Source organism: Epinephelus moara, chromosome 9 (assembly GCF_006386435.1).
Source record: "Epinephelus moara isolate mb chromosome 9, YSFRI_EMoa_1.0, whole genome shotgun sequence".
In the NCBI taxonomy this organism is placed as follows: domain Eukaryota; kingdom Metazoa; phylum Chordata; class Actinopteri; order Perciformes; family Serranidae; genus Epinephelus; species Epinephelus moara.
The window spans coordinates 23,910,785-23,930,945 of NC_065514.1; the positions used below are offsets into that span (position 1 = coordinate 23,910,785).

General features: G+C 41.3%; 1 protein-coding gene across 3 annotated transcripts in view; it reads left to right on the forward strand.

Moving 5' to 3' along the window:
• The window catches only part of LOC126395662 (nucleus accumbens-associated protein 2), a 34,086-nt gene that overhangs the window by 4,503 nt on the left and 9,422 nt on the right, over positions 1-20,161 (forward strand). Inside the window, exon 1 of one of the 3 annotated variants that reach the window (XM_050053296.1) lies at positions 19,329-20,157. The exons of 1 other annotated variant lie outside the window; for it this stretch is intronic. The gene's annotated coding sequence lies outside the window, so the exon portion shown is untranslated. Of the gene's footprint in view, positions 1-19,328; positions 20,158-20,161 lie in introns of those variants that run through there. One more of the 3 variants, XM_050053298.1, reaches the window with a different exon arrangement.

Genomic DNA, 20,161 nt, shown 5'->3' on the forward strand with positions numbered 1-20,161 from the left:
AACCAAAAGATTTAAACTATACAAACACAGGAAGAATATCCACTCAGCTCCCTGTAGAGGTTAGGGGTATAAATCATCATCTCCTGAAATGCACCTAATAGCAAACAAAGTTAGAGGCCCCAGTGACCTTGCCTTGTCCACATATTTTCTTATCAAAGCCAAAATTAAGTCGGGAGTCACATCAAATCAGATTGACTGCTAAATAGGTGAATCTGGCAGCACTGCTGAAAAATAAATTAACTTAGATAAACTAAGTTATGTCAAAATGATCAATGTTCCCCTGGTTTGTCTGATATGCGGTAGCTCCTCAGCAGGTAATGTTTCCCACTTGAAACAGTAGTAAAAAATGTTTGGTCAAGAGGAGGAAGAGGAATATGAAAGAGAGGTCAGCATTTGATTACATATGTCGTATGTGTAAGACATAATCGATAAAGATTTTTCCTTTCAGCCAAATTATGTGTTTATGGCACAAAAGGTGACAACTAAAGCCACAAAAAAGGGTTGGGCAGTTCCTCAAATGCCCTACTCATATAATATGTAATGTAGCGGAACTTTGTGTCTTGGAATTCGCTACTTCCTTTTGTCAGTCCTACTATTAGCCTCATCTTAGGAAAACACAGATTTGAGGATAAGATATAAAATAGGGAAATAAAAAGTGGCTTTTTCTGTTGATTTACGCCCTCTTAAAAGTAATTTGTTATTCCCCCGGTGGTTTGTAGTCCACACAGAGATAATAATGTAGCTATGGATCTTAGTTTCTGCTACCACAAAGTACAAAGGCTCTTTTTTATTTTTCATTTGCTGTGCACAAACACACAGGTACAGTCCAATTCTGTTCATGCTGAAATACAGAGCAATAATGAGGGAGCAAACGAGAGAAAGAGAGGATCAGCAAAAGCCATTAGGAATCTTGAAATGTAACTGATTTGGGCTGCTTTGGCTCGCTACGTGCTTTTCAGGAAGCCTTCCAAGAATTTAGACAATGAACAGTAAACATGGCATGTTCCTCAGAACAATTCCACATTAGATCTCAAAGATCACGTGGCTCTCCTTTTCTCAGAATCGACTGCCCCCACACCGCACTACATTGCAGATAACTGTTGCAGCTAAATCTCATGTTCCCTGTGTATGTACTGTACTTACACTTGACAAGGAGCTCGCACAAACTGACAAATGTGCAGAAACTCTCTCTCTTTCTCTTTCTCTCTCTCCCTCCCTCTCCCTCTCTCTCACTCTGTCTCAGAGATTTCTGGTAAGTGACATGTTTGGCCGTTGGCATAATGCCTAGCAAGATCACATGGCATGAATGTCGTGCCTGTGTTGTGTGAGTGCGTGTCTGTGTGCATGTGTGTGCATTTGTGCCTGAGTAGAAAAAAGAAAAGAAAGGGAGCATGTGCACATTTGATTGTTCCAAGTATTTTCAGCATGAATAGGAGCACGTAGCCGTAGCAGAGAATTACAGAGTGCTGAGAAGTATGACGAGGATGTGTTTCTGATACAGTCATGAGATTGCATTCTCAAACTGGATGGAAAATTAGATTTTGCACAATAAGACTTCATAGTCGAAGCTATTTTGCCTCATTTTATGGTATTTGTGGCATCAGCACATAAAAAATTCATGAAGGTTATGTCGCCTTATAGAGAGCTCATTTCACTTGTTATTGTAATATGCATTCGGGGCAGTTCTGAAACGTTTAAAAGATTTCCAACTTGTTCATACAGACTGTAATCGCTCTCAGTATTACCTGGCACTTGATTTCCACTTCTGGGAACCTTGTTTGAACTCCTTTTGTGTATTCAATTTACAGTACACCGGGGCTCACGACCAAAAAGTCACTGGTATTCACTTAAATATCTCCGGGGAAGAATGTGTGAGCTTAAATCAACTTTTTAACTCCCCCTATCTTTGCAAAGGCGTCATTGTAACAGAAGACAGTAGCCTGATACATTTTCTCTGATCCTTCGAGTTTCAGCGAGGGGACATTAGACTTACTGTGAAAGTCAAACCTATAATTCTGGGGATGACGCACACAGACATGCACTAACACACACACACGCATTCACAAACACATAAATAAACCCCACGGAATCATGCAGATACACACACTCACACAGAAGTAGACAGAGAGAGAGAGAGCACTGTGGATGGCATTTATCCTCGCAGCCCACCTCAATTTTCCGTGCTCTTTTGCTGTCTGCTGTACATAATTAAATTGCTGCAAACTTCAAGCCTCTCTCAAGACTCGTGCCAGTAAACAAAGCTTGCTAATTAGTGCATAAGGTAATAAGTGAGGGAAGCAAACAGGCTGACCCCTTCTCTGTGGCGATGACCTGTCGTGTATGTGCTCTTCATGTCCTAGCAGCCCGGCAGAATGCTGGTAGGAGCCAGTGGAAAAAGACAGGAATCTGAGGCGGGTAGTTTTCACTACGCAGCCCCCCCACCTCCCTCACCCTTCCCATTTCCACAGCTAACATGCGTTAGCAATTACTGCTAAATCACAGCATTACCCACCTGATGCTTTCATTACAATTGTGTTCCCTGCAGAAGGTGAAAGCCACTCTGACTTTAAATTTTTCCCTGACATTATTGGTTTGTAATATATTTAAAGGCTAGAAATGTAATTTATTTTATGGTTATTCCGATGGCAACACTTAACTTTACAATCCTTTGATGCACTGTGTACGCTTATTTGCTTGTTGGTTTGTTTTTATTGCCAAGAGTTAGATGAGAGGATTGATACTGCGCTCATATCAGTCCGTTCATTCTGTAGCTTTGGCCAGAATAGACCAATCTACCAGGTTCAAGCTGACTGATTTCTCTAGCAGTGTGACATGGAACAGTGGTTAAAATAAAACAACCAATGAGCGCTACAGAGGGACTCAATAAGCTAATTAGCACGACAGGAATCCCCCTCACCCACGGAAATCGGTTAAAGTGTCAGACTGAAGATGGAAACGGAGAGTATGGAGTTGCCAGTTCTGTTTGATATCAGGCAACGTGTTTAAAGACTTAACATAGGTGAAACGACTAGCTTGGTAAAGATTAGAACATAAATTAAAAAAGAAATCTGGGTTAGTAGTTAATTAGTTAGGGTGGGGGATAAGATTGATACAGCAAAGTAACGCAATATTTTTGTGCGCCAATATCGTCACACATTGCCTAGTATCAATTTCTTAATTGTATGAATTGGTAATATTACAAATACAAATTAAACTTGAGGTAGCCTACTTGAATAATAAAATCAATTGGGTTTTCAGTCCATTAGATACATTTTGCTGCAACTAAAATGACTAAAGTGAGATGAACAGACTGAAAACTTAATTTTATTAGATAAAACAGATGTTGACAAAGTTTTCTTTTGGGGACATCATTTACAGTTGAAATAAGGTAATACATCACAATATATCGCAATATACTTTATTGCAATACTTAGCATATTGCAACACATTTAAAATCACAATAATGTTGTATCGTGATTTAGGTATCATGATAATATCGTATCGTGGAGCCTCTGATGATTCTCACCCCTATTAATTAGTGTGCTTTAGAGGTGGTGGTATGTGGATTTTTTTTCTTAACCTCTGGACAGAGCCAGGCTAACTGTTCCCTCTGTTCACCCCATTCAGTCCTATGGAAATTGCTCAGTGGCACATGAATCTGAAACCTCAGTTTCTGCGCGGTATGAAATTGTTGTGTCCGCATTTTGGGGCCCATAGACCAAGCCCAGCAGAGACTTCTGCCGGCTGAGGGGCTTACTCCTGGTTTAGCCCTCTGCTAACTTGAATGGGGATAAAATGATTGAATCGTGTTGTTCTTTTGAACTTTTAAAATGTTATTGGACCAAATGGATCAATTACCGATGTGAATCGAGTCATTTTACATGGGTTGTGACCAGACGTTGCGCTAGACTTTTTCATCGCCGGTCATTTTGACCAACAGGGTCGTAAAAATCCGGTCATAATCTATTTTTACCGGTCATTTTAATTTTCATTTTTAAATGATAATAAAGATATTCAAAGACATTTAGTTTTCATTCGTTCGTTTTTAATAAATCCAACAAGCAAGTTATAAAGTGTGCATTAATAAGGACATGAACGAAAAGAACAGACATCCACACACCTGTGCCGCGAGCGCTTCTGTCAAGCTGGATAGAGCGGATCGTACCAAACAGGAAGTCGGACACAGAAAAGATGAGAGAATCCGGCCAATTTTCAAAATAAAATAACAGCTTGCACTGAGGAACATGAGGAGAAAATACCGTGTTTATAATTTAAAATAACACAACAGTGCATAACCGAACACATTTTTCAATACCCTAATCACTTCATTGCAATTTTAATTTTGTGTCACCGAGCCTACAGACATAACTACATAAATAAAATGGTCAGAACAATATGCCCTATTCATTCAGTGTTTATCCAACGCGCTCAATACATGGACATTCAATGACAAATTGTCATTAACTTATTACGTTATAAAAAACGATTGAAATATGGACTTACCCATGTTTAAAATGACCTGTTGAAGTGAAAAAACGAGTACTGACAGGAACAGACGAGTGGAGTCAATGTTTAACCGGCGTGGAGAGTGCAGGAGAAATGTGCTGCCTGTGGTGTGGACAGTCAAGCGCCTGCGAGTATACTTCGCAGGATTTCCGCGGCACTAACGTGTCCGGTGTGTCCAGGCCATTATGTCAACAACGCTACATGAAGCAGATGAATGACTTTTTCTCTGCAGTGTGAAAACGGCAGCTACTTAAACCACTGACTGTGCACTCCGCCGCCAAGTGGGCAGGGGTGGTAATTGCAACCGGTCAAAATGACGGACGGCCTTCAGATTTTCCGGTCATTGCTGTAAAAAAAAACGGTCAATGACCGAGAATATCCGGTTAACGCGACCCCTGGTTGTGACACTCAAAAAAATATATCCACTGATTTAGAGATGTTTCTTTTTAGAATGTACGTCTATGGGAAAAAAAGTCTTTTTGGGCCACATGGCATCACGTGATAGACCAGGAAGTTGTAATACCACGTTTGGCCACTATGTCAGATTGGCTTCAACGATCGACGCTGTTCCTTGGGGGTTAGTTGCCATTCCTTGTGCTAAGCTAAGACATGCTGGCAGCGGCTTCATATTTATATTTGTATTGATTCTTTAATCAAACTTTACGGAAATAAACCAAATAAGTGTACCATAAAATTTTCATTAATAGCCCGGGCTATTATTTGCTTAAATCACTGAAATCAACAGGCCTATATTTGGAACTTTAATTGCTGTCACACAAAACTGTTGCTCATACTGACACAACCCCACTTTATCCTGTTAAAACATTATTCACACCTTGGATTAATTGTAATGTAAAAACCCTTTTGATTCGGACTTAAGGAATATGAAGAACTTGCAGGGTAATCGAAGAATGGGCAATGTAGCCATGAACCTGCTTTTGTATATCCAAAAAAAAAAAAAAATGAAGTGCTTGGCAACCAGACCAGGCCTCTAACTGAGACAGGCCTTTATTTGTCAAAACATGTAGCCACACTGGGCTAATAAAAGAGACTGGGCGTTCAATGGGGCTAGGCTTTTTTAATTGGAGTTTTATAGTATTTTCCAAATTGCAGAACCATAGCTTTAACAGAAAAAAAGTATTGTATTTTCATGTATAATTTGTAGCTTCATGAAAATCAGTATAGGCTGTGTTGCTTTATATTGTCAGCCCATTAGCAAATCAAAATGACCTGACCTCAAAAGTCCAAAAAAAAAAAAAAAAAAAATCCCAATCTCGATCTTTGTTGTCTTGATGTTATCTCCTCAGTGAAAAGTATTACATACCTTTGTACAGTGTCATGCAACAGCAAACACTTGAAGTCATGCCAGTGAAGATTGTAACGGATGATTTCTCGTAAACATATCTGTGTCGTAAGCACTCCTTTAACTCATTTTGTTGAACTATCACATGTTTTAGCAATAATAATTTACTCATCCTCAACTGACTCACATCTAAATGTACATATAACTGTGAGTTTTTCAGCAGTGTGTGGGTGCTTCCTATGTCCATGTTGTTTACTCAGTTCTAACTCGAGACAGAGATAAACAGCTCTGTGCGCATAGGTCAGCTCAGGCCCTCTTCAGTGTTTCACCAGTGTGACGAGGTTAACCAAGGTGGCATGTCATTTGAGCACATGTGTGCTTGCTTAGCCTGGTGCTGACTGGTAGACTCTTCACACAGTAATGTGTGTGTGTGTGGGTGGGGGGGTCGGTTGGGGGGGTGTATGCACTCAAAATAAATGTGTACGTATCGCTGTGCACTGGAGCAAACATGATACAGAATAACACTAGACAACATTGTGATTTTTGTCACAGGAAATGGCGCATGTCATCATGAGACGTTCTTTTGATTCACCTCCCCTGATGGTATCAAACAACATTTCGTTCCCCCCACTGTTTTCTTTTTCTTTTTTTTTTTCCTTTTGCATGCGAGAGGATGAATTAAAGCATTCTGTCTGCTCTAATTGAAAAAATGTACATGGGGCACTCAGTCGATGTGGGCGCTGCTCTCTCTGTATGTCTTTGTGTGGGTGTGTGGGTGTGTGTTTGTGTATGCCAGTCTGTAGACAGTGGGGCACTGATGCTGAAAGATGTGTCCTCATTTTTGCATTGCACCGGGCTCCTCTGGCGGTCATGTTGGGCTGCTCTGATGTCACGCATGTGTCACTGCAGAACATTCAGCACAGGAACGACAGCGCGGGGTGATCAAAATGGCATGTTCATCCTCTCTATATCTCTCCTCTCTCTCTTTACTCCTGTGTCACTCTGTTCCTGTCACTCACTCTAATAGTCACTGTGCTATAAGGAAACTTCAACATACAATTTTCAATTTAAGTTTAAACATGTTTTGTCATCATGCCCTCCTTGTTAGAATTCCAAATTTGTTTTTCATGCACAGAGATGCCTCATGGTGGAGGGGGTTGAAGCAGCAGCTTTGCTGGGGAGGAATTAAACGCTGCTTTCACACTTAAAGGTGTCACAATCCTATCAGGGCACAACCTCATTTTATGTTTTTTAAATTCCTCTCACCTCACCTGCCCCTGTTTGACTGACAGTCTCGCTGCAGCTGCTATCCGCCATTTTTAATTGTTCTTGGATGAACATGTCACATTCTTCAAACACGTGAATACCTATAGACCTATTCATTGACATTGTGTTGCAGCAGGTAACAACCTATTGGCTGTACTAATGTTATCCGAAGGAGCATTTTCTTTTAACTGAAATTAGAAAAGGCGAGACCTTACAAAGCCCTTTAGTCTCATAGATGGAGCTGTGCCTTTGTAACTACAAGGATAGGAAATTGGTGGCAGCTATTCTAACAATGTTAGCTGTATTTTCCAACATTTTGCTGTATAGTAAGTAAGACCTAGTTATTCTTTTAAAGGCAAATTCCCAAAAACCTCCATGTAACAGTAGTGTAACAGTCATTTTCAGTTTCTGTGAAACTGATAAATAACTTAAAAATTTTTTGCTCAGTTTTTTAATCACTTCCACCGAACACTCACTGACTGTTTGAAACCACATTTCGAATGATTTCATTTGTTCCTGTTGTTAGCTTGAACCCACCACCACCACTATCACTGGTAAAAATTAAACCCTTTGAGGTCTAAGTGTCAGGAAAACCCCAGCAGTCAGTAGAATCAGTGAAGTTCCTTGGTGCTAAAACAGCACGTCTAGCTTGCTTTGGCTTCTAGATAGCATTTGACCCGGATGACTAAGAATCTTGAAAGACAAAAATCCCAATGTTGATATAAAGACAAACATCCACCGACCACATGTGCTGACAAAAGATGTGAAGTGAAAGTAAGTAGTGGAAGAAGAATGTTAGGTATGGTAAACACATGAGAATTAAAAATGATTCTCAATTTTCAATTCAGTTGCCATGACCGTCGTTTGGAGAAGCAGACAGGAGTATTGCCATGGGAGTAATATACCGCTGTGGTGGGGGCTGCCAACAAAATGTTTTTTTGCCACCTATAAAAAGGCCCAACGAAAACATAAATCTACATCAATTTGGATGTACGCTGTATTTTGAAAATTTTAACTGCTTTACCTCACTGTCAGACAGCCTTATCTAGTGAGGAACTGAAGCTGTTAAATAGCTCTCTTCGAAGCCACCAGACCTCTTTGACACAAAACAGTAATTCTCTTATACTGAACTTAAGACTTGTCTATACTCACTTCAACGCCAGACTCCATTGACAGTCAAAATATTTAGGGATGCACAGTAGATGCACAGATGCACAGTTCCCTAATTTTAGTGATCAGCAAGTCTCTTCTGTAGTGGCATTAACATCATATTATGCAAATGTAGAAAGATTTAGGGTCTGGCTATGGGTAATGAAAATAGCCCAACTCGAGGGGCGGCACCAAGCATGCATTTGAAAATATCACTGCACGCAATTGGATAACACTACGACCAATCAGAACAATACTTAGCGCTTAGCTACCAGCGGAGCTAACTGGTAGATTAGACTCTTGCCGTATCCGGTCGGCAAAACGGCAAAAACGTCCTTCTTGCAAAGGAAAGACTCGAGCGCCGTCTTCTGTTCCTCTTTTAGAAAAAGCCAAGTCTAACTCATTCACTGTAGCGGCCAAAGCCGTTTCAAACAACTGGTGTTCATCTGTAGCCATCTTGCAATGTTTACAGACTGATTCCGGACTTCGTCGTCGCAGCGCTGTCGTCATCTGTTTAGCTCGCCTCTGGCCCGCCTATATCAGATGCACCGATGTGATTGGTGCAGCTCGGCTCCAATGGCATGGGTAATGAGCATCATTATTGATTGCCAGGGTGACTCACTGAGCAAATTCAAATTGTGCTCTTGCGAGAACTCTGGATTTCCAGGGTATAATCGTGATGGCCCGCCAGCAGACATGACACACAATGCTTTTCAATGTATGTGATATTCATTCATTGTGCAAATTAGGAAAAGAATGTTGGCCGATTCTGATGACATAACAATATTAACAGCATGTTTGTCAATTCTGATAGTTCATTTTTAAGCCAATATCGGCCGATGCCGATGACGTGCCGATATTGGCATTCATCCCTAAAAATATTCTGAATGTAGCAAACACTTAAACTGTTATGGATTTTTTTAGGTGGCTAAAATACGGTTTGCTCCTGCCCCCTTCCATAGAAGTACATTGCTTAGCTTCTGTGGCAGTACTCCTGCCTGCTTCTCCAAACTGGATGCGTCAACCTCCGTCTACTGTGGGTAATACACTAACTATGGATAAGTACCTCACACAACCCGCCCCAAACTATCGCCCTGAACTACCCCTTCAAAGGTACCCTGTAGAATTATTGACCACGAGTAGTAATATGGAGCAATGTTTTTACAAGTTGGTCCCCGTTTTGATGGTATCATTCACACGTATGAGTATGAACATGCACAGACACGGGTGATTAAACATCCGCTTCTGCTGCCAGTTTAGTGCTGTTCAATTGACCTACAAGAATTGTTTTAAGGAAACGCACTCAAGTGTCAATAATACAAATAATGTGCTGTGGTGTGTAAGGCTGAACATAATTTAAAAAATCTCCACATGGCACCTTATATGTACGGCCTAGGCAATAGTGTGTAACTGTAAACTAGGGATGCACCGAATATTCGGTAACCGAATATATTCAGCCGAATATTGCAAAAAAACACACATTCGGTATTCGGTGGAATAAGTTAAAAGCAAGGCCGAATAATAGCGGCGTGTTTTGATAACGCAATCAAACAGCGTGCCGTGACGGGTGGAGTAAAATGTCGGCAGTGTGGCGACACCGCACTCACATTTGCGACTAAAAATAGTTTTGAGCGAGCAAAACAGGCTTAAATCATTCAGCACGCTGTGCGAGCAGCCTACAGATTTCAGCCAGCAGCAGAAACGAAAGGCGAATCCCACCGATTGTGGGTTGAACGGGGGTCACAGACACAGACAGTAATGTATTCCTGTCAAATACGGCGGCCATCGGCTTACCGGCGACGGGGAAGTCGGCTCCAATAATATCCTCTTCTTGGTGTGTGGACTGCCCAGAAGTACCGAGCCGAGTGAAACGAGCCATTCACGGCCCACAAACCTCACCGCACTTTAGGGACTGTTCTTTACTTATGAAGGGGAGGAGGGTGGCTGGTTGATTTTTATTTTATTTATTTATTTTATTTTGATCCCCCCTATGTTAATCTGTTTTTGAAGTATGAATAAGTCAATAAGTAATTTATTCCATTGAAATATCATTGATGTATTATAGAAAAGTGATTTATCTTTTTATAAATGACAAAAGGCACATCTGTCTCATTTTCGCTGTGGTATCGTGATACTACTCAGAACCATGATATTTTCGTTGGTATCGTACAGTGGGTCCTAATTTTGGTACCGTGACAACACTAATCTGGAAGTGGTTCATCTGCAAAAACTAATGAAAAACTAAACAACGTTATTCGGTACTCGGTATTCGGCCAAGCGTTTAATATTATTCGGCTTCGGCTTCGGCCACAAATTTTCATTTCGGTGCATCCCTACTGTAAACAGCAACATTTATAATAATAATTTTTTTAATTATAAATCAATTTATTTAACAGATTAATAGTGAAATACATACGGTTTGTAAAATGCAATCTTTTCTCACCCACTCAATTCACTTGGTGTCTCTTTTCTGTACAGTATATGCGTGTGCAGTATCACCACTGATGCGCTTTCATTTCATGCTGATTCATCCTATTTCCTCCATTTTTCACTGTCTTGTGCACCATGGAAATCAAATCATGTTTGGAACAAATGCGTACAGAGTGTCACCACTGATACACATACACTCGCAATACAGACCTCCTGTGAGATCTAACCTAATTGTAATCCTTGTGTGACAGTCAGTGACACTCAGCAGGCCGTCTCATGGCAATCGTTGTCCCCAGATGAAGGTCATGTTAAGGAGGATATCAATGGGGTTTTAGGGCCCTGTGCTTTTCAAACAAAGTGCAAGCAACTGCACAAATCTGCTGCATTTTAGCATACTTGAGTATCAGATGTCTTGTGGCCGGGAGCACTGGGGCAGCAGTGGCACACCTGCTTTGTAATTGTACTTGCAAGAATAAATTATCAAGGTGCTCCAAAGGCACGCATCAACTACAGCCAATTAGCTCCTTCTTGAACCTGGCACAATCACAGTTTTGAGATGAGGGAGCACATTCAAGATGCCACAAAAGCTTCTCTCGCAAATAAATTGATGTCCTTGTCAAAGCAGAGTCACAAGGCAAGAGTTCAACACCCCTACTGTGATGCCAAGGGCAAATGATGTTTGTTTCAAGTTGAGTTCACTTTTCTGGAGATAAAGAGTTCGCATACAGCTATGTTTGTACCATGAAAAAGCGTTTTAATTTTCTCTGCATTCACACTGTTATCAGTTGCAGGGCGCCCATAAAGGCAAGGGGGCTGTGGGCAGAGAGCATGCCAAAGTGTTTATATGAGGAAAGCAGATTTTGGGTGGGCCCATTAACTGAACATTCTCAGTGGCCCAGCTATTTCTATGGGTCGGCCTGCTTTTTAGGTACACCTAGCTAAACTTAATTGAGTCTGGAGGGGCCTTGCAATAAACCCTAACTTCATGATGGTAGGATATGAAAAGCGGTACATCCCTGCCTCTTTTTACTGGACAATAATTTTCACACAGTCCCTAACTTTGTTATTAAACTGTAATTAAATTGCCACCAATATCAGTTTGCTCTCCACTGACTGTTTGTTTCCAAATAATGGTATCACTAAACAAGAAAAGGTGGGGGAAAAGAAATCTGCCTGAGCCCATCAAGACTGAAACTTTGCTGGCAGAAGATAAGTGCGCGCCAGCATGAAATTAGGGCCCTTAGGCTCATAGAGATTGTACAGTTCTATGTTACGCTTTGGACACCCACCAGTCACATGGCAGCTCGGCGCTGATGCCAATGTAAAGGATTTATAAGTAAGAAACTGTCCCAAAAAAGAGATATCACATGGCAGTCATGGTGCAGTGTACTGTATCACTGTGTACACAAACAAATGCCGCAGCCTGACATACACACAGTGATTCTACTGATGCTCTCTGAATCATGCCTTGTGTTGGTGGAGTCTCTCTTCCCTCCTTTTCTTCCTGTGCTACTTACGTAGCTTCTCTTTAAGTTGGAAATTTCGGGGGGGATTTTCGGTCTTGTGTCAGTGTTTGTTCAAAATATCTCAGTCTTGCGTGAGTCCTGGGTCTCAGTTTCCCTGCCGCTCTAACGTCACACTTATGTGTTGCCATAAACTGGAACGACCTGCTGGCCCCCGCGGTTCTGCAATATGAGCTTAGTATTGCCAACTGTCTGTCTTTGTCCTTAAACACTTTTCCTTGTCAGTCTCATGTTATACTGTATTCTCTTCCCTTTCCCCCTGTCATGGCAGGATTTCATTCTCCAAAAAAATGGCAGTTTGGGAAGCCTCTTTGGTGGAGCTGACATTTTGGAGTCAGTAATGTGGAGGTGGAATCTCTTTTGATTAGAACAAAGTGTCAGATTGTTGATATCACTTGGCTTCGTCTGTTGCCTTGCAATGACAAGCAGACACAAAATGCAACAGTTTGAAATGAAATAACACCATATATCAAGTTAATGGACATTCTGATCAAGTTCTGAATGGTAATATAGTTGGCACAGCCAGTCAGGTCTATTTAACTTCTGAATATTTCTGATTTTCTTCACCAGCATTTCTTCATCCAGAACTCTTTTTAAACATTACCTCTCTATCTTGTCGCCTGATTTCCCTATTCCTCTCTAACTCTCTTCTCCCTGTGACTGTGCTTTGTCAAGTTCTCTCTTGTTCTTTTCTATTTGCATCTTTCACACACACTCCCTCTCTCTGTCCTCTCTCCTTTTGTTCGCCTATCTCCTCCATTCCACCCCTCCTTTTTGCCTCTTTCAGTTTAATCTCCCCTTGTGGACCTTTCAATTTTTCTCTCTCCTCTATCTCTATCTCTTCAACTTTTCAACTGTATGCCCAAAAGCCATCATGTATATTCAAGGGTATGTGGGTTGATGTGTTTGTGTGTATGGGTGTGTGCAGCAATCCCAATGTCCTCGTCGCCGGAGTTTGGTGTGATGTAGTAGCCGCCGCTACTGTTTGTTTGTTTACCTCCCACAGCCACTTGGAGTTCATTAGCAATGCCTTTGCCTCAGGAGGATCATCCACACACACACTCACAAACACACATGCACACACACTGACGTGCTCTTCCGCTGTCTTTCCCACTGTCTGGTTTTCTCTCATACACAAATCACCCCGACTACAAGCTAAACGGACAGGTAGCCCACCGTTGCAGGAGTTTTCTGTCTCAATTTTATGTTTGATAATGTCTCCAACCACTGTGAGAGTGTTATAATAAGAGGTGATAGTCATTAACTTGCTGCAGTGCTGCCTCCCTCCACAAAGCTGCTGCATTATTGTATATGTATTTGTGAATACGTGTGTGCATGTTACGCCTTGTCCCCGCACTAGAAAATGGATGGATGGATGTTTTTCACATTTTGTACTAATGATAACTGAGCCTCTGACTGTTTGATTATAGGAGAAATAAACAGAAGCAAACAATAATATAGCGTGTAATAAGGCTGGGCAATAAACCAAATTTATCAGATCACTAAAATTATGAAAATTATTATGTCTCACCAATCCAAGTCTCAAACGACTGATTTTATCGTCTGAATTGCATATAATCATTTGAGAGTAGCTACAAAAACTCAGAGGGCTGTCACTTTAAGAAAAAAAATCAGGTTTTAATGACTGAGAACTAACACAATATTTCTTTCAATGAATTTGAACACAGCCCAAAAAGCCTATTCTAAACTACCTTGCAGAATTGATGTTGCTCAGTTTATTCACAGTCCGTCAGCTGCCCCACTTTTGGCCACTTGGAGCTGTGGAAAAAGGCTGTGAACACAACCTTGACATAGTAGTTGAAACTCCTAACATGTTTGCACACAATTGCCTTTTTCCACATCCAGCAGATTAGTAGTAACGTTAGCATTCATTTGGAGTCATGTTTCTGGCTACATGGCAAATGTAAGTCCAATATTCACTTGATTTTAGCACTGTTTTTGGTCTCCTCTGTTGGTGTGGTACCGAGAAAAATATCTGATTCCTGAGCTAAATGCAACATTATGTTAACCAGCTAGCTGCTAGCTTTGTCTGCTTTTTGGTGCTGGGCAGGTAGGTTACGATTGAGTTAATAAAAAATAAATGTATTCCACTGTAATTATAAAATATTGATTATAGTAGCTTGAAGTGACAAGCTGTAACAGGCGACTTTAAATCAGTTGCAAGGGTCATGTTACATATAATCAGAAGTTCAACAAATCAATCAGCATACGTCCAGCAGATTCAGAGTAAGTTAACATTAGCATTCATTTGGAGTCGTGTTTCTGGCTACATGGCAAATGTAAGTCCAATATTCACTCTCTTTTTAGCTGTTTTTGGTCTCCACTGTTGGTGTGGCCCCCCCAAAAATATCTAATACCATATAGCTGCTAACTTTGTCTGCATTTTGGTGCTGGGTAGGTAAGTTACAGTGAGTTAATTAAAAAATGTATTCTGTTGTTATAAAAAATATTGACTATAGTTGCTTCCAACTATTTTCAAGCCCAGAGAAATATTCCATTTTGTTTTATTATTAAAGTCAAAGGGGTGTTTAATTTGGTCGCCTGTCAATGACGTTATTTTCCCTTTACCCCCCTTTTATTTATTGCATGCTATTTTGCAATGCAGGAATTCTGTAGAGACCTAATTTATTGATGTGATATTTCTATATAGATCCAGTTTACAACAATGTGCTACTATGACAAGTTGCTCATGCCAGCCACCAAGCTAACGCTTACTGTGATGTTATACCTGTACAACAAGGCTCAACATGTCATAAAGGTTTTTTTTTTTTTTATTGTGAATGTTTTGACCACGAATAACAGTGATGGGCAACCCCACAGTTGAATTGCCACATAATGCTAGCTACAGTTGCTAGTTGTATGGGTAGCCCCATCAACTCATCTAATGCTAATGTTAAATTAGCAAGTGACTGGTAGTCTCTTCAACTCTTCAAATGCTTATGGTAAGTTAGCAAGTAGCTTCACGTTAGCTAACATTTCTTTTTGCCACATAATGTTAGCTACAGTCGCTAGTTGTATGGTTAGCCTTGTTAACTCATCTAATGCTATTGGTAAATTGGCAAGTTAAATATACGTTAGCTAACATTACGTTTTTTAATGTTAGCTATAGTCGCTAGTTGTATGGGTAGCCTCGCCAACTCACCTAATGCTAATGTTAAATTGGCAAGTTAAATATACGTTATCTAACATTACGTTTTACCTTATAAGGTTAGCTACAGTTGCTAGTTGTATGGGTAGCCTTGTCAGCTCATCAAATGCTAATTGTAAATTGGCAAGTTAATTTTACATCAGCTAATGTTACTTTCTGCCACATCATGTCAGCTATAGTTGCTATTTGTATGAGCAGCCTCGTCAACTCATCTAATGCTAATGGTTAATTAGCAAGTTCACTGTACGTTAGCTAACATTACTTGCGGCTATTCATTAGAAAGAAATGACATAATGTGAAGAAACGTGACTTAAAAGAACCGTGAATGAAACTTTAAAACATTATCTCCTCTGTGAACATAATTTCTGCCTAAGTTACGTTATATAGATTTTCTGCAGTAATGGTGGTTATTTGACAATGAAGACAACAACTCCCATGATTGCACACTTTTTCACTAAGTCATCAGTTTTTTTGCTATTGTTTCGCTTGAAAGACCCAAAATGGCAGAGATGACATACTGTGTATTAATATCTAATTAATTGTGACAGAATATTATGTCACAGGTTATAGGTCACGTCATCCAGCCCTAGTACGTGATTTTCTACATGACTTAATATTCACATTGTCATATGGTCACAGACAGCATTGTGGCATTAGTTAAATTCAGCCTCATTTTTTTTTCTCCTACTCAGACCACGAGTTACATTATTGGTGCATATTGAGTGAATACAAGTGGAAAGATACCAGACAATATTCAGCCCACAACAAATCATTTCATAGTTGTCTGTTTGTTACATAACTGCATGAATCATAGGGAGATTTTTTTTTTTTTTTTTTTTAAAGAAAAGATGATTTTGATCCTGACTATGTGCAGACAACTTCACCCAGCGGGGTCTATACACAGAGAATGATGTTGCATTATAAGCAGTGATAAGCAGCCTCTCTCACTCTTTCTCGCTCTCTCTCGACATCCCATAATGATACTCAGACAGACTCAGGCAGACACCCGCTCGGTCCCGATTGGTAGAACTGTTGCCAGGGAGCGTTGCCGTCTCAACGTGGATAGAATCTGTTGTCTGGTACACTTTAGACATGAGAACAACTGCAGGATCTGAATATTTATAACGAGGGGACTGTTCATATTGAGATTGTATAGAGGCAACATAAGCAAGAGAGGAAGGAGCTGTTCCGATTCTGCTCACACCAAAAAATTATTTTAATTTGCGTTTGTTCGTGGATTGCCGTACTTTAAATGAGATAGTAATCATGGTATCACTTTCCTGTATTTGTCTTCTTAATGTATATGTAGCTCAGTGAGGTTTTTGTTTTCTGCACCTTGAATAAAAGTTAGTGCGACACCAGCTGAACTTCAGCATTCAACTTATGTGAACTGTTCCATAAAGTGCTGAAGGACAGATACATGAATCATAATTGTGCATGACTTTTACAGGCTTATATTTGAATGTTACCCTATTGTCATTTGGTAGATAGCTACAGTATAACTAGTAATTAAATCTGTGTGAGTGTGTGTGTGCATGTGTGTGTGTATGCATGTGTGCCATCTGGCGAATCGTTTCATTTCTTCATATTATTCAAATATGCCTGGACCTGCTGCTACAGTTAATAACACTGTGCGTAGGTATGAATCCTTGATTAAAATGGATGTAACACATTCCAACAAAGCAGACAACAGCAATCAGAACAGCATTCGGATCTCATATCTCAACTCACAAACTCTACACACACACACACGCACACACACACACACACACACACGCACTCATGCCTGACATACAGTGCCAAAAGTCACAGCCTGGTATATAACGATGATTATAAAAACACGCCTTGGTATGTGAAAAACTTTGACATGGAAATGCAAACACACAGAAGGAAATGAGGACACAAGCGGCGGAGAGGCACACACACCCACATTTATAATCACTCGTTAGGCAAACAAGTTGAGGGAGTTCATGCCTTATATTTTTTCATCACGGATGTGCAATGTCTATATTTAATGCAGGCAAGGAGGAGGTTGCAATTTCCGCGTGAATATCCGTGTGCGTGCCCTTTATGCATGTGTGAACGCGTGTGCCCATCCCTGTAACATACATACATATTTGCTTCAGATTCATCCGTGCATACATTTACATGAACATGCGGCTGTGAGTCTGTGTATATGTGCAGTGTGGCACACCGCCGTCCTGTCTGCCTGACTCAACATATTCTCTGTTCACTCTCCTTTGCTCTTTTTCTCCCCCCTCCCTCTTCCTCTTTTCCCTCACTTCACTCCCCCCCCTCCCCTCCTCCTCCTCCTCCTCCTCTCCCTCTCCCTCTCGCTCTGCCCGGCTGGCACGTACATGCATGTCTGTAGACTCTGTACTGTGCTTGCTGCCGTGGCACGCGCCAACCTCACTGCAATGCAGCCCTGTGTGCATTAATTGGCAGAGAGACAGTGGGTATGTGGTATGCAGGGCGGGAAGGATAGAGAGAAAAGGGAGCGGGGAGAAGCTAAGAGGCAATGTAAGGACACAATGGTGACAATGACTGATGGATGGACCGATGGACAAGCAGTCTGGCAGGTTCACAGAGGGACAGACAGACACACAGAATGTGTATTGCTGAGTGTGCACAGGGAGATTACCTGACTGTGTGTTGCCGTGTGTGTGTAAGAGAACAGGGGAGGGGAGTGTGTATGTGTCTGTTTGCATTAGTGTGTTTGCGGATTTGTGTCTCCTGCGTTTGACTGTGCTTTTTGTGTGTGCTCACTCATGTGTGCCTATATGTGCCGTGCAGATATCACACTGCTGGGGCAAAGCTCTCTAAACCAAAGTCTGACTCACTGTATTCAACGCTTTGTGATATCCTCCCTTTCGTATTTCCGCTGTGACTGAAGAGTAAAAGTTTGCTCAGTTTAGCACAACTTTCTCCACTTGAGGTTTCTTTGGCAAAATAAAATGAAGCGCAGTGTGTCTGGATATTTTCTAGGGACACGCACAGATATTAAAAAAATGCTTTGCATCAGCTTTTTTTTGTTTTTAACAGATTGTGTGTGAGGTGAAAAGATGAAATGAGATTTGGAAACCGCTCGCTGAAATGTTAACCGTCTACACGTCAGAGGTCAGAGAGCTTCCTCCGTTGTGTTTCTGCTCAGACGCGAGAATTACACAACATTTACATGTTCATGTGTGTACTGTACAAACGCACTTACTCATCTGTCACAGCAATTGTGCATTCTTATCCTCCCACACACATCTTTCTGGAACTTATCCTCTCTGTTAGCTGTTGCCTTTTATCTTTCCTTCCCTGTCACAGGCTGTGACATCTGGCTCCTGTCCTCCCTTATCCACATCAAGCAACATTTAGGGAGGCCTTCCATGCACTGGTCAGAAAATAAAAAATAATGTAACAACAGAAAACACCGAAATGTCACCTGAATAAGCTGAGCCAGCAAAGTGGAGGCGTGAATTAATCATTTAATTTACCAATTCATGTAGAAATACGAAATAGTCTTAGCGTGAAGACAGAACTTCTCTCCGCTTGTGTGTAGGTGTTTGGCAGAGAGGTCCTCGCATGATTCAGAGAAAATACACAACACTTGCTCAAAAGTAAAACCTCTTTTTTTAACTACTGTCCTCCGAAGAATGTAAGACAATGGGAAATACCTTGAAATGACAGACTGTGTTTTTGATGAACCTTTTTTTTTTTTAATTCTACAATTGGAGGGATTAGAGGATTACTGCATCGCGTATATTAAAGCTTCCAGTTTAGTAAAGCTTTGCTTTACCAAGATGTGACGCATTCTCTCCAGACTTGCGTCAAACAGGGATTTCAGAAGTTTCACTATGTTTAATTAATTAATGGCGGCTATGACCTCTTTGCGCTTTTCTCATTTCTCTTTTGTCTTAGTCATCCCCTCCCTCTTTTCTGTGAGACCATATAGGCATCTGTGTCCAGGGGCAAGTGGCAGAAGTTGCTTCAACCTAATTGTCTTTCTCTACTCGTACTGTCCTCAAATGACTTTCTCTCTGTCTCAACTCTCCCCTCCCTCCCTCCCTCCTTTGCTTCTCTCTAGCTCTGCCCAGTCTCTGTCTCCGTCTGTAACTGTAGCCTGTGTTTTTCTCTCCCTCCCACTCCCTGCGACGTATAGATACTGCATTGATCAGACACACGCGCGCAGACACATGCACACACACGCACACACTGAGCCTCCCACTCCTTTCATCATTGATTCGCTCTGCTCTGCTCTTCTCCGCTCTCTTTTCTCTCTCTCCCCATTCTCTTTCTCCCTCTCTCGCCGTCTCTCTCTCTCTACAGCGGCACTTGTTGAATACAACCCTTGGAGAATAGAGAGAGGGGAGAGAAACAGAGAGAGATAATGACAGGGAGGCAGAGGGAGGCTTTGAGACAGCGCTCGAACAGACAGTGAGCAGAGAGAATGGGGCTTTGGTGGATCTAGAGATAGAAGATAGGCTGAGGGGAAGACAGTCAGAGGAAAAGTCAGTCAGACAGCACAGAGAATCATCTTTGAGACAGTGGGAATGGCACTTTAAGTGAAAGAGAGAGTCGACCAGACGGAGTACATCAGAGTGCTCTCCTTCCATCTCTAACTACTCCTCTCCTGTCCCGACTGCTGCTGCTGCTGCTGCTGCTGGTGTGTTAGTGTGTGCCAAGGCTCCATGGTGTGTTTTAACCAGAGGACTGGCTTACACAGGTCAGAACTGTCTGGGATAACACTGAGCGCTTTTCTCTGCATTTGTGCATGTGCGAGAGACTGTTAGCAAGGGGGGAAAGTCGTGTGCTGGTTTCTCCAGGTGA